The sequence below is a fragment of the Desmodus rotundus genome, chromosome 2 (genome assembly GCF_022682495.2).
Source record: "Desmodus rotundus isolate HL8 chromosome 2, HLdesRot8A.1, whole genome shotgun sequence".
Taxonomy (NCBI): Eukaryota; Metazoa; Chordata; class Mammalia; order Chiroptera; family Phyllostomidae; genus Desmodus; species Desmodus rotundus.
In genome coordinates this window covers 62,436,766-62,452,289 of record NC_071388.1, presented here as the reverse complement: position 1 = coordinate 62,452,289, position 15,524 = coordinate 62,436,766, and the positions used below count along the sequence as shown (strand labels likewise).

The 15,524-nt window shown below is 35.4% G+C and overlaps 1 protein-coding gene and 1 pseudogene across 8 annotated transcripts in view; both read right to left on the bottom strand.

Moving 5' to 3' along the window:
• The window catches only part of ROBO2 (roundabout guidance receptor 2), a 1,283,870-nt gene that overhangs the window by 984,114 nt on the left and 284,232 nt on the right, over positions 1 to 15,524 (bottom strand). The window lies entirely within an intron of this gene.
• Positions 1,319 to 2,463, bottom strand: LOC112302553 (ubiquitin-like protein 7 pseudogene; annotated as a pseudogene).

Here is a 15,524-nt window from a genome sequence, read left to right as displayed (position 1 = left end):
TGCTAAAATACTCCCAATTTTCTCAACTGTTTCTGTGATTTACTAACCTCCCATGATCCCTAGTTCCTTTCTCTGGGTAATCTATTACTTAAAGTCTTACCCTTAATGAGCCCACCAGACTATCCTGTGGACGAATTCTGCATGTTAGAACATAGAAATCATAGTAGTTCATGTACACCTTGTGTACACCTAGAAATTCTGGGGCTTTTCATGGGATTAGTCACTGATTTTTGTCACTTCCATAAAAAGGTTAAAATTGTTTCCAGCTCAATTTCATCTTGTTTTTGAGGTTTGATTCCACTTAATAAGGTTGTTTAAAATATAGTTACAAAGGCAGGCTGAACCATGCAGTCCTAGATTTGCAACCGAAGACTGACTCTGAGTTAAGGTTTATGCTCTAAGATTTGGTTTACTCTGCATATTTGATCTACATCCTTAATGTGCTCATCTGAAACTTTAATATGTGAAAGATAAAAATAGAGTACTTGTACACTTTTTACATAAATATTTTTGAAAGATTAGCTGTTACTAAAAATGCTTAGTATGGCCATTTAACAAGTTTTCAATTTACTCAAATATTTTAATCAGTCCATATATTTCATATTCTTTACAAGCTCACAGTGTGGTTTGTAGGATGCCTTGTGGGAGTACAAACATACTTATACAGGAAGTTACACCGATTTGCCAGCCGTGGAAATCTTGTCCGTTTGACAAAGCTTGTTTTACCCGAACCCATGTTGGCTCCTCCTGTTCAACTTTATATATATATAAATATATGTATATTTATTATATATCTATATATCATCTATCTATATAACCTAACTATTTGATGATTTATGCTTTTTCTAAGGAGTAAGGTTGAGCTCTTTTTAAAAATTTTTATTTATTGAGAGTGAGAGGAAGAGACAGAAGGAAAGACAAACACGATTTGTTGTTCCACTTATTTATGCATTCACTGGTTGGTTCTTTATGTGCTCTGACTGGGGATGGAACCCACAGCCTTGGCATATGGAGACGATGCCCTAACAAACTGAGCTACCTGGCCAGGGCCTGAGTAAGGTTGAGCTTCTTGCTCAGTGACTTTCAAAATGTAACTGTCCACCACTCCAGTAAGCAGGCCATGTCTCCAAGTCTTCAGTGCTGTCTCAATTGCATGCTCTCTGTACTAAAGTGGACACACAAAGTCAAGATTTCTTTTCTTTTTTTTGAAGGTTGAGCATCAGGTGTATTGGGAAAAGGAGAAATGGGACACCTCCAGGAGTGTTTCCCATGGCAGCCACCTTGGCAGTTTCTTGGGGATTCAGAAGGAACGGAGAGTTCATGGGGCTCCAGCGAAGATGAGCTCCAGAGCTGCTTGGATGTCCCTGCCAGGAGCCTGTGGGCCTGTAGGGCCTGCAGGCTCAGCTCATGGTACTGAGTGCCCATGTCGTGCAGCTGCTGCTGCTGAAGCTCCCCATGACTCTGAAGGATGGGCTGCCTTCAAAGGCCTGCAGGGCATGCTGTAGGACTCGGCTGAAGAGGTCATTGATGATGAGTGTCCCTGACTGGACACCAGAAATCATTAGTGAGGTCCCAGAGGAATGGCCCTGGGTGCTAGGATTCAGCATGAGAGCAGCTCTCTGGAGTGCTGGCCAGTGCCAGGGCAGTGGCTGGCTCACTCTGTGTGATGGGCTGGGGTCCAGCAGCTCCACTGTAACCCAAGGAAGCTGGGTGGGAGCTGGGGGTGCTGCTAGAGGGAGTGGATCTGGCCTTTGGGTGAAGTTGTCCTCATCAACAGAGAGCCCTTCAGACAGGAAGCCACCTGGCATGTCCCAGTATGAAGTGGAAGGCGTGCTCCGGGAAGAGGAGTCAGCCCCCTGTAGCAGTGCGTCGCCTGCCACCCAGTGCAAAACCAAGACAATAACATTCACTAGGGCTGAGTGAGCAGGTACCAACATATCAAGCACGTTGGGATCAGCAAAGACAGAGAAAATGTCCTTGTCCTGGAGCAACGGGGTCACTGGTGAGGCCTGGGATGGCCACAATGATCTGCTCCAGAGACTCCTTATTGCTGAGCACCTTAAAGACCGCATCCCTGGAGGAGGAGCTGCTGAGCAAGGCAGTGTGCAGCACCCCAACTCCCGCAGGGCAGCTGCTTTGTCAACAGGTTCTGGTTTCAGATCAGGCTCCGGCCGGGACTTGCGCAGAATATGGGCTGTAGACCCGGGCTGAATGTTACAGAAGTCGAGTTGGGTCTCTTTTAGCTTCCGGCCACAGTAGATTTGATCAATCAGCTCAGGGTCTGGAGCTGACTCCTGGAGTTTGCCAGCAGTGAGCTGCTTCAGAAATGAAAAGAGTATGCCACCCCTGCACCCGCCCCAGTGGCTATTCTTCCAGCCCTGTCTCTGGCAACCAAAGAATGGACTTTGGGGAAAGTGGCTGGTCAGCCAGTTTCAGCACTAGGTGCTGATCTGAGAGAGACATCATCTCTCACGCTTTCTCCGCGGGAACCCAGCCTAGGAGCGGCCAGCGTAAACAGTGTTAAAGCTGAGATTTCTATAAACACACTCTCATGTGAGAGTATTGGAACAGCCCAGCATTTGGGCACCATGACTGCAGTAAAGATGAGCTGGAGGAGGCTGGTCCGTATTCAGTTATTAAACTACTTCTTATAAAAATGTTTAGTATAAAATTAAACTTATGATGTCTTATTCTAAGAGTCCTGATATCCAAAGATAGGCAGAAGATTGCCACTTGAGTGTCTTAAGATTATAATTTACTCATTGAGCATTAAGGTATAATGTTTAATAAAAAGAAAGCCTTGACTAGCTAGATTATATTACCTAAAGCACCATTATACACATACTGCTTTTTAAGTTCAAAATTATGCCTTCTTGGCTTTATCCAAAATGTTTTTATTTCTGCTATAGTCATATATAGCAATTTCTTTTTACCCATTCTTTCTAATCCTCAACATTCACACTGGTGGGCTATCTGCTTAGCAATAGTGCCTTTACATGGTAGTGAGTGGATTCAGGTAGATGAGACGAGCCACAGAACTTAGCATCTACTTGTAGAACCGATTTGTTATTAAACTATGGCCCTTGACAGGACAATCAATTTTATGTTCATGCTGAGAGACCACTATGGATGTCTAAGGCCAGTTTAGGTTCATTCTTCGTCTTCTTCTTCTTCTACTTCCTTTTCTACTTCTTTTGTAAAAAGCAAACAAAAAAACACAACTGTTAATCATTATCTGGACTAAGACGTTCAGTGCAATGTATCCAGTCAAAAAAATGCTGTGCATGCCCTTGTTTAATCCCACCAGGACCTATAGGAGACATTCAGATTTTATTGAAAAGCACTCGTGAGGCGTGGCAGTGCCTGCCTATGCCATGGTGAGGCTGATGGGGGACTCCTGTCCAGACGTGCAATTCCAGGCCACGGGAGAAGCACACAGGTTACGAATCAAGCACTACTCCAGGTGCAGCAACTGAATTCATTTAAAGGAGCAGACCAAGAGACTCTGTAGTGTTCAAAGTCAAGATTAAAAACATACTTCTAGAGGACTTATTTTGGAAAAAACTTGCAGGGCCTTTTTTAAAAATCTTATTTGAAGTTAAGAACAATCTAACAATGGGCAGGGGGGAGTGGGAGGGGACAATGAGGAGAGGGGATTACAGGAACTACTATAAAGGACACATGGACAAAATCAAGGGGGAGGGTGGAGGTGAGGGAGGGAGGGGGGGTTCAGCTGGGGTGGGGTGGAGGGATGGGGAGAAAAGGCACACAACTGTAATTGAGTAACAATACAAAATTAAAATTAAAAAAAATTAAAGCAAAAGCAAAAAAAATCTTATTCGATCATCATAGTCAAAAGGGCAGTGTTCGATGTAATTTTTATTTTCAACTTTTAATAGGAATATCTTTGTTGGCCTAATATATATATTTAATTTTAAAAAAGTATCTTTTCTAATTCTTCAAAAAGTGGACAAATATTTCAAAAGAAGAAAGTGACATTTTTGCTCTTATATTGTTACCAGAATGGATGATTTTCTGATGATGTGTAAAATATTTCCTTGGATTAGTTAAGGTATTTAAAGAGTAAATAAGACAGAAAATAGAAAAGGAAGAAATTTAAAAACATGTCTCTTTTACTTGTGTATTAGCTATATGTTCTCATTTTGGAAAAGATAGAGAATATAGTATGAGATATACCATGGCTTGGCAAATCATTCAAAATTATTAATACAGAAGGTTTTTGAAAATGTGTTTTTATATACAGAGATCAAATGGGTATATATTACATATAAAGAGTAACTGATGGTTCTGAGTACTATTTGTTGCCTTTAAAGTGTTTAATGACATTCAAATATCAAATAATGGAGTTAGACATAATTTTGTAACTGTTGTTTTCCAAACTTCTTTGCACTTTGACTGTTGTTGGTTATAAGGAAAATATTTTGAATAAATGAATTATTAATTTACAAAAAACCGTTGAGGAATTAGGAATTATTACATTGCCATTTTATTTTAGACATGGTAATTTATAATTTCTTCCACTATTTTTCCCATTGTAATATTGTTAGATCCCTTCAATTTTATATCAAGGACTGTCAATACAAAAAAAAATTTACAATTTACTTTAAAAACTCAAATGGTTTATTCTTTTAATTAGAATTTTTATGAAGATAACTATAGATTCACATGCAGTTGTAAGAAATAATACAGAGAGATGCTAGGTGCCCTTTACCCAGTTTCCTCCAATGGCAACATTTTAAAAAACTTTTTCCAAAATCACAATCAGGATAGTGACATTGATACAATGCACTTATCTGATTCAGAATTCCTCAGATTTACCTATAGGTGTGTATTAAGTTCTATACAATTTTATCACTTGTTAATCCACTACCACATGTAACACTTCCATCTTTACAAGGGGCCCTTGAATTGCCCATTATAATCATACCCAGCTCTCTCATGCCCCCTTTCCCCATTCCTAACCATTGGCAGCAGCTAATTTGTTCCTCATTTCTAAAATTTTGACATTCGAAATATGTTACATTAAGTGGAATTATACAGAATGCAACCTCTTAAGACTGGCTTCTTTCACTCAATATAATTCCTAGGAAATGCATTTAAGTCATCACATCTATAAATAGCTACTCCTTTTTATTGCTGAGTAATATTCCATGGTAGGTATGTGCAACAACTCAACCATTTCAATGAGTGAAATATCCTTCACTCATTGAAGGATATTTGGGCTAGTTTTTGGCAATTATAAAATAAAGCTACTATAAATGTTCATATGAAGTTTTTATGTGAATGCAAGTTTTTATTTCTCTGGAACAAGTGCTTAAAAGCACAAGAGCTTAATCATATGGTAATTGCATGTTTCTGTTTATGTAAAAGTGCCAAACTGTTTTGCAGAGTAGCTGTGCCATTTTTATATTCTCAACAGTAAGGTGTGTGTGACCTTGTTTCTCTGCATCCAAGCACTTAGCATTCTTTTTTTTAATTTTAACATTGTGATAGGTGTGTAGTGATATCTCACTGTGGTTTTAAGTTGCATTATCTCTGATGACTTAGGATGCTGAATGTCTCTTTTTGCCTATTTTATAACTGTGGTTTTTTTTTTTACTGTTGAGTTTAGACAGTTTATTTATTCTAGATACCAGTCTTTTGTTAGATATGTTACTTACAAATATTTTCTCCCAGTCTGTAGCTTTGTTTTTTGTATTCTCTTCATGTGGTTTTCTACTGAGCAAAAATTCAAGTTTAAGTGTGGTTCAATTTATTATTTTTTCTTTTATGAATTATATGTTTTAATTCTAAAGAACTCTAGCTTAACCTAGATCTTGAAAATTTTTCTAATATTTTCTAAAAATTTAAAATTTCCCATTTTTACATAAATCCTTGATCTATTTTGATTCACTGTTTATATAAAGTGTGAAATTTAGGTCAGATTTATGGATGATCAATTACTCCACAATTTCTTGAATGGATAAGATGTTTCAATACAAATTTTAAGATAAATATTTATCCCACTGATAATACAGAAAAAGTCACTAACAAATTAGTAAGAATCTTTAAACACTTTTGTTATATTTTTACTTTGAGAAATTCTTTTCATGTGCTATGTAAATTAAGCCATAAACAGAGCTTTGCTATTATACAGTGTTTGACACTATGCTGGCAGCTGTAAAAATCGGTATCTACTGTATGCTCTTTATTAATGGGCCAATGAAGTGAACAGACAAACAGACTGTTATCTTCCTTTCAGGAAAGTAGAGCATTTAATCCAGGAGAGCACAGAATGCTGTTGATTGCCTAGTAGTTTAGGTCAAGTTCCAATAAAACTTTGGAAAAATTTTATGTTGGGGACCATCTGTGTTTTCTCAGCTTGCGATCTTTACCTGCTTTACACATGATGAAGCCAAGGCTCAGAAATTTGGAGCAGTCATCCCACACTTGTCTGATCAGTAAATGTCAGAGTCAGTTCCACGAGCTGCCAAATTCCTACAATCTTTTCACTGCTCAGAGAGCCTCTCATTGGTGTTTTGAATGTCTTTTCTAATTTCTAGATGTTATGTCTTTGTCATTAGTCTAACTACATTCTTTAACATATTTTCTTATTACTTATAGGGATACTGGTACCATTGAATGTAATTATACACCATTCTAAGCATTGTCCCATTTTGATTTATTTTTTCTAAGATTATTGACAATGGAATGCCCCATAAAAATATTAAAACTCTATGATTCTAAAAAGAACAATTAAAAGCAAACGCAGGATCTTGCACTGACTCTCATGTTTGTAGTTGTCTTCTCTATATAAATACTCATTATCACAGGGCCTCACTGTTCCCTCCTTTTTTAATTTTCAAACAACACATCTTTTATTCCTAACACACTCTCAAGAAATAAACATTCTCTGCCAGAGCCTAAGCTTTGTCTCTGAAGGCAAGCTTTGTGTATATTACAGCAGCCAGGATGTTAATGCCGATTACCAACCTGAGCTGGGGGCCTCATAACCACAGGGCACAGTTAGTGGCTTTGTGGATTTGTGTATGAAACATTCAGAGATGAATGGAATATGTGGCTCAGAGACATATGACAGAGGGGTAGTACTGAATTGCTGAGTTTCAAATGGATTGTCCAGACTTGGAGGACATGTTGTGCCAAGACACACGTATAATCTCGGTCTTTATGTATAACACATAAAGTTTATTTCACTTCATGTGCTTACCAATTCACATGCAATCTGTAAAAGTTTCTCAATATATTCATTTTGTGGCCCTTTCAGTTACAAAAACTAAGTTACCTAATTTCACATTCTCATTACACATTGTAATTGAATGATCTGTTCTTTATCGTACTTAGCTCCCTCACTGCAAGAAAGTCCACACAGGTGAGCATCACGTGGGTAGGAATGTGAATCTTGCAACCGATACTATCATTTTTACAAATTACAAGACTAAATATACTTTTTGTGGAAATTTTGTACTTGACAAAAGAAAATGAAATTATGTACATGGTAAATAATCCCTATATTATATGCACAAATTGCATTCTAAATCTTACCCACTTATGGATTCCCCCAGAATTTTTTCTACTTATATATAAAGGGATAACTATAAATTATCTTTACCCAGTGTATAATTATTATTATTATTATTATGTGACTTTTATTGAAAACCAGCTCAGCCATTTTTACCTGTGTGACACTACATAAGTAACCTAGGCTCTCAGGGTTTTTCATTTGTAAGAGTGAGGGAACAATGTCTGTATCAAAGCAAAGCTGTGAATGTAATTTACGCATTCAACAAGTAACTAAAATTTATTCATTTGTTCATTGACCTCCAACTGTGTAGAAAGCACTGTTTTGGTCTCTTCAGCTTTGTCTTCTCATAGGTGTTTGGGTATAGGAAAAACCCCACTCAGATAAGCCAATTAATAGCCATAAACAAAAGAGAAACAAAATAAGTGGATAAAAAGTGATCATGGGAATGGTTGATGACAATATTTTGGCTGTGGCCCTTTAGAAATTAATTAAATATGGGAATATTAAAAACTTAGGAACTGGACCAAGTACATACTTGTCACTCCATTGGTGTTACTTTCTTCCCATCATCTTTTGCTCTATCATTTTCCTGCCTGATAACCCAGAATGATGATGAGCATTTAAATCCAACAGATAACATAATTTCACCATCAGTCCTAAATTGTCTCCTGTGATTTGGTTGAAATTCATACTTTGAGGGTGAGAACAAGGCACTAACTAGAAAGAAACCGATTATTGTTTAATCTTGCTCTGAACTCCTTCTGCAAGCATAGAAAAAAGGGTCTCTTAATTGGGTCGCTTATTGTTCTGAGGAAGGAGAGCTAGAAGTTCTTAACTACTTTGCACTGGGTGTTCTTAAGTAGTCTCCTTACTCGAACTTTACATGACTCAGTAAGATGAAACTCTGCTACTGCTATACTATTAAGATTTCTGATAAAATGTTTAGAATACTATTTAATGATAATACATTACTTCCTTAACAATATTTCTATTATTCCTTCTCTTCTCAGCCTTTTCTTTCTAAAACATTGTATTTATTTTTACAAAAAATGAGGCAGTTTAATGTCCAAATTATATCCTAATTTTTATGCATTTGGAACCTTACAATAGCAGCCACCATATGCTTGTTTTTAAAAATAACTTGAAATAATTTAAATAATAATTTTTATATTTCAGAAAATAAAAAGCAATCATAGAGCTGCATAAATATAAAAATAGTTAAAGAGAATGACTCAACCATACTTTTAAGTTCTCTAATTCATGTTTATTCTTTTTTTTATTCAGTTACAATTGTCTGCATTTTCTCCCCTTCCCTCCACCCCACCCCAGCCAGTCCATGTTTATTCTTTATTATTGTTTTTGAAGGAATACCAATAAACACACTAATTCATCATAGTATCTAAATGATTGTTTTGATTCAAAAAATTTTTATGAAATCAATTTCTGAAATCCATTAGTAAGCTTAGGTGCTAATCACTAGCTCTTGCTATATATAATTTGCATGTTAGGCTCATCCATATCAGGGTGATTAACAGTAAATCCAATTATCTGATCAGAGTATTTATTGTGAAACAAATCATCTTCCTCCAATTTCCTGGAGAAGCCATCAAGATGCTGGCACCTCAAGTACAGCTATTTCAGAAATGCCCTGGGATTGGAACTGCTGGTCTCATTTTCTAGGCACACTTGGAATGTTCTCCTGTCCTCTAGGTCGTTAACCAATCTCAATTTATCAGTGATTAAAGCCACTGGCTTTGGAAAGAAAGCTGGAATTAAGATCATTCTTAATGTCACACATAAAAAGTAAAAGATATTCTTCAGTTTGATGGTGACGTCTTATAAAATAGCCATGGTTCTGTTTTATAAAAAGTGAGGAAATATATTATTTATGTGTGTTTTCAGCATTCAGCAGTGAGTGGCAGGTACATGGTAGTTTTATAATAAATTTGTTTTGAACTATGGTCAGCTGTTTTATTAGTGAGTTTATTGCTTATCATTATTAGTGAATGTGATATATTTGTAAATTAGACTCATTCAAAGCCATCACTGTGTGTTGCTAGTACATTTGCAAGGCTAAGAATAAGAAATCGTAGAAGTCATTATTCAATAACTATTTGTTGATGGAGTTGGTAAGTGTATATAAAATAGTTTCAATGTCTTTTTTCCTCTCTTCAATGAGGGCTATCAAGAAAATGCAGATCTCAACCCTAAAACCACAAGGAATTGACAACTACCTGGATGACTGACTTTAGATATGAAGTCTCCCAGAGTCTGCAGAATAAACCTCTACTTGACAAATATTTTGAGTGTGAAAGTTTGAGTAGAAAGCCTGTGAATGTGCACTCGGGCTTCTGACCGACTGAACTGTGAGGTGATACATCTGTGTTGGTTTAAGCCCTTAACTTTGATATTTTGTTACGTGGTGACTGGAAACTAACACAGAAGGTTTAAATGGCTGAAGATATACACACACACACTGTATATATGTGTATAGTATTTTGATAAAATTTTTGATGAAATGTTAATCTTGCTTATATTTCAAAACTATTACTTGAGAACTATATTTGATCTCTAAAATCATGTTATAATTTCCTTAAAAAACTTTCAGTATGAACAGGATAGCTAATAAGTATGAAATGTTTTTGTTATCCTTTCTAGAAATGTGCTCTCTTGAATCTCACAGGGGAGCTGGTTTAAAAGTGAAAATTAGCTATACAAGAAAAACAACCCTAAACTGGTGTGTCTTCACACCTTACTCAACACTTGAGGGGCATATTTCCTCTTCATCTTGCAAAGCAGGTTTTAATTTAATCTAGAAGTAAGAGAAAGAAAAATATTGTCTGTATACACTGACTTTGTTTTGTTTTTTTTTTCCCCCTCAGTCCTTTAAAAGAAATGTTCTCATTTGGTTTTAATGTAGTCATTAAGAATGTGACATCTTCCTGTAGACAACATGTACGGTATGTCCTAAGAAATCAATTGTTTGCTGCATTTTTCATGTGTACATGCAAATATAACACAGATACAGCAGAGTCCCAAGCTCTGTGTAATATGATTAGATTGCTAAATCCGTGTATTGTATGGCCTGGCATTTTGATTAATACATTGAATTCCAGAAAACTTTCAATCTCCAGCGATGTTCACACAGAGTCACAGGTATATTGCCAAAACAGTAAAAATAAACTTAAAAGAAAATTAAATTAAAATATAGTTCTTAAACACATTTTTATATTACTTGGTTATGGAAAATATTCACAAATATTTGGCTGGTATATGCTGAAAATACACAATATACATCTTATTTCTGAAATAAATTGAAGCCTTGTGTCTCAAAAGAAAAAAAAATAGATTGATTGAAATACCAGGTTTACTCTTTGTCTAGAGTTGTTAACAGGGACCTAAGGAGTCTGCCGATTGACAACAGGGGGTTTGTGATGTTGGGCAGGGAAAAAGTTACCTTTATTTTCACCGACTTCTGTAGAAGTGGACCACAAGTTACACAGATATTAGGGGTATGTATGGCTTAGATATCAGGTATTTTCCTATTATGTTATAATTTTTGAAGTTTTCTCAACATATCTTTTATGATAATTAGTTTGAAGTTTTGTTAGTGATTTGTCTTGCCACTAAACCTTACCATTTAAAGTGTTGATAACAAATTCTGCATCCATACACCACATAGTTAATTACATAATAGTTTGATAACTATATTTCAGTATAATTTGTGCCTGAAAGTATTTTATTATACATATTTAAACATATTGTTTTGATAAGGTGTCTATAAGCTCCACAGGATTACCAAAGTGGTTGCTGTCCCAAACAAAGACTAAAGTCCTGGGTATTTAACCAAATGAACAAAAATACTGCCTTGAAAAACATATATGACCCCTGAAGCCATATTCATCGCAGCACTATTTACAATAGCCATGGCATAGAAGCAACCTAAGTGCCATCAGCAGATGAATGGACAAAGAGAACGTGACACATACACACCTGCAATGGAATAATAGTTGGCCATAAAAAAGGAAAGCTTGTTCATTTGTGATAATATGGATGGACCTTGAAGGCATGATACTGAGTCAGGCAGAGAAAGACACATACCAGATGGTCTCACTTACATGTAGAATCTAAAACAAAAATGAATCTGTGAACTCATAGATACAGAGGACAGATTGATAGTTGCCAGAAATTGGGAAGAGCTGGAACTGGGGAAATGGGTAGAATGCCAGAAGGTACACACTTGTGGTTATAAAATAAGTCCTAAGAATGTAATGTACAGCCTAGTGGCTATGGTTAATAACACTGTACTGTATATTTGAAAGTTGCCCAGAAATAGACAGGGGGAGGGTAAGAATAGTGTAGGAAATGTAGAAGCCAAAGAACTTATAAGTATGACCCATGGACATGAACTATAGGGGGGGAATGTGGGAGGGAGGGGGTGGGCAGGATGGAGTTGAGTGAAGGAGTGGAAATGGGACAACTGTAATAGCATAATCAATAAATATATAAAAAAAAAAAGTTGCCCAGAGGGTAAATTTTAAAAGCTCTCATCATAAGAAAAACATTTGTAACTGTGGTAATACACATTAACTGGAAATACTGTGGTGATTATTTTGCAATATTTTAATAAAAATATTGAATCATTACATTGTATACTTAGAACTAATATAATACTATAGGTCCATCACATTTCAATTAAAAAAATTAACATTGCTTTTTAAATGGCATTTCCTCCCTTGAATTATTATGATAATTTTGATGGAGTCCTTGAGAGATTTTTACAAAAGTCACCAAAAATATATTTCCCTGTGGTAGATAAATATGATACAACTTTCATCCTCCAAAGGTGAAGTTGTTTTCAGAATCAACTCAAATACTCACCCTGTCATTTAGTTGATGTGTTGCTGTCTGAAATGTTGATTGATGGTTGACAGCACTGATGTCATAAATTATGCATGCCAATTTGGTGAACACAATTAAACTGGAGCCGTATGGGTAATTTAAATAATTACATGTATAAATAGTATTATTAGTCTTGTCAGAATCTGCACCTATACTAAATGTCAGCATTTGGTATCAACAAAGAATGTTAAGGATTCAGGGTTTTGCATCATGTGTTTGGGAGAATGATTTCAAGTTCGATTACTTGTTAAAATAAAATTAGCATACATTTGTCTGACAACTTTTGTTTTTGATTTTATTTAAAGTTTGAGTCAGAATGTATACTCTAAAATTTTGATTATTTTTATTGTTTAATGGTATCTGGAAGTTAAAAATCATCTTTTTCTAATACATGGGAGAATTCGTTAGCTAGATTAACTTTTTCCCAAATACATCATAATTATATTTTTAAAGAAACTTCTGGATGTAGGACATCATTGTGATTAATAGTGAATCATGTGTGTCAGTTTTTGAGCTACACCCTTGGGTGGATAGGTTGTGTTGATTGGCTTTCGGATTTAATAGTGATATGGATTTAACCCTGAAGAGTTGCCATATTAATAGAATATTATTAAAGATTACAGTGGCTTTTTCAAAACTAAACAGTTGAAGAAAATAAAGACTCAAAGAATTTAGACAGTGTTGCAGTTTAGGTCTATCCAGGGAAATCATAAATTCTTCCACATTAATATTCTTCTCCCATTCGTGGGTTGCAGAGAGGACCTAGACTGTTGTGTGAATCTCTATGCATCCATATTAGTGCTCCAAAGTACTCAGGACAAGATCCTAGACAGATATTAGATTATTTATTCACGAGATAATATTTTAATAGTTTAAAAATATGTATTTACTAAGTGTTAGGAACTGACTTCAGATCATTTGGAATGCCAATATCTGTTAGTTTTACCCACTTATGCTGATGAATATCCCTTCCATTCTAAGAGACATTATATATTCACTTGGGTAAAATAAAATTCACTTTCAAATTAGGTGACTTAGTAATGGTATGTTATTATTAATTTTAATCCATTTAATTGATACTTACAGAATGCTAAGTATATCTTCAACTCAAAGATATATTTTTTCACAGAAAATGACTTTATTCAAGATAAATTTTATCTTAAATAATATGTAACATTTTCCTAAGTATTTTAAATCAGAAAAATCAATAAATATTTCCTGATTAAATATGATATTCTACACATTTTTAATTTTAAAATAAAAATTATAGAATCAATCGGCTATGAAAATTATTATTGCCTATGGGCTCTACAAGACTTTAAGAATGCTAATGAGAATATAAAAATTCTGAACCACACTAAACAAGTTAGATAACTATTTGGAATGCAGAAACAAATCCATTAAATGGGAACTTATTAGATTCTTGCCTTAGTCATGGGTCTGAATTACCATATTTTGCCATGTATAATGTACATTTCTTTGCCCAAATTTTTGAGGGAAAAATAAGGATGCACATTATACATGGGTATAATGATTACATACAATGGGTATAGTAAAGGGTACAATAATCTCATGTAACACAAAAAACATGGGTGTGCATTGTACATGGGAGCACATTATATTCAGCAAAATACAGTATGCCCATCAGGGTTTTTCTACCAAGCTGGTAATTATACCTATATACGTCAGTCACACACTGTTGTAATCTTGCGTACATTTAAGTTTCCGAGTGAGGGATACAGAAAGAACATTCTATAGGCTCATGAGAATAGAAAGAGAAAATGCAATCTGGTAAGAAGGTTGACCTTGCATATGGGTAATTTTAAGAGAAGAAGGAAAAGTCTTTTCTATCTAATATCCATGCATAATTACAGACACACACATTTAGTATTTTGGAACATTTGTAATTTTATAAATTATACCATAATTAATCATTCCAACAACTCTATGAATAAATAAAGTCAGTCATCTCCATTCAGAATAGCCTCAGACATGGAATTATATGTAATTACCCAAAGCACATGAATAGAGAAGAGATGACCATTTCCACTATGTGCCCTACACTCTCCCACCACATAATAGCGGGAGAAATACGGAAAGGGAGAATGTTTAAAAACTGTGTAAGATAAAGACTATATTCTGAATGAATGGATTAGTTGGAGAAAAATATTTTGACACTGAAAGAACTCATTAAGGTTGAAAAAAATTATTCATTTGGGCACCCACCAATGGGCATATATATTAAGAACACAGCAGTAAATTGAAAAGCCAAGGAAAGTCACTAATCTCATGAGGCTTCCATTAAGTGGAGAACACAAATGTGTAAAGAATTAAGGAATATGGTAATAGTTGTTATGAAATGGGTATAGGGCTCAAGGAAGCCATTTTAGGCAGGAGTAATTAGCATAAAACTGATAAAAGCTTACAAAATTCATCACTATCTTTCCTTGCTTGGTGGCAGATATAGAAGCAATTGTATCATAGATTTGGATTCAGCAATTTAAAAAGAAGCGGACTTCCAGCTCTACAAACCCATAAAGCTGACTCAAAGAAAGACTGTCGAAAGCACAGGGTGGGTCTTGTCCATATGCATGGACACCCGCCTTCTGAGCTCGAGCCTCTCAGTTCACTTTCTTGGCTGTTTTCTGGGACTTGTCATCAGTGTGTCAAAACTGTCAGTGTGTCTTTGCATCTGCAAATGGTGCTCCTATCTTAATAAGTGTACTTTAGCTAAAAATAAAACATCTCCTCATATCCATGAAAAATGCTTACAATTTTCCTTGCAAGCAAACGCATAAGAAGAAACAAGCTCTAATACTGTCTGATGCTGTCCAATACAATAGCTATTTGGCACATGGGCTATTGAGCTCTTGAACTGTAGCTTGTCTCAATGCAGACGTGTTGCCAGTGTAAAATATACACTATAGATTTAAGACTTTAAAAACATTGGGTTGAATAAAATCTTACTTAATTTACTTGTTTCTATTCTTTTAAAAATATGAATACAAAAATGTTTAAAGTTTTATATGTACGACTCATTAAAATTCTGCTGGATCGCACTGATCTATAGAGAAGGGAC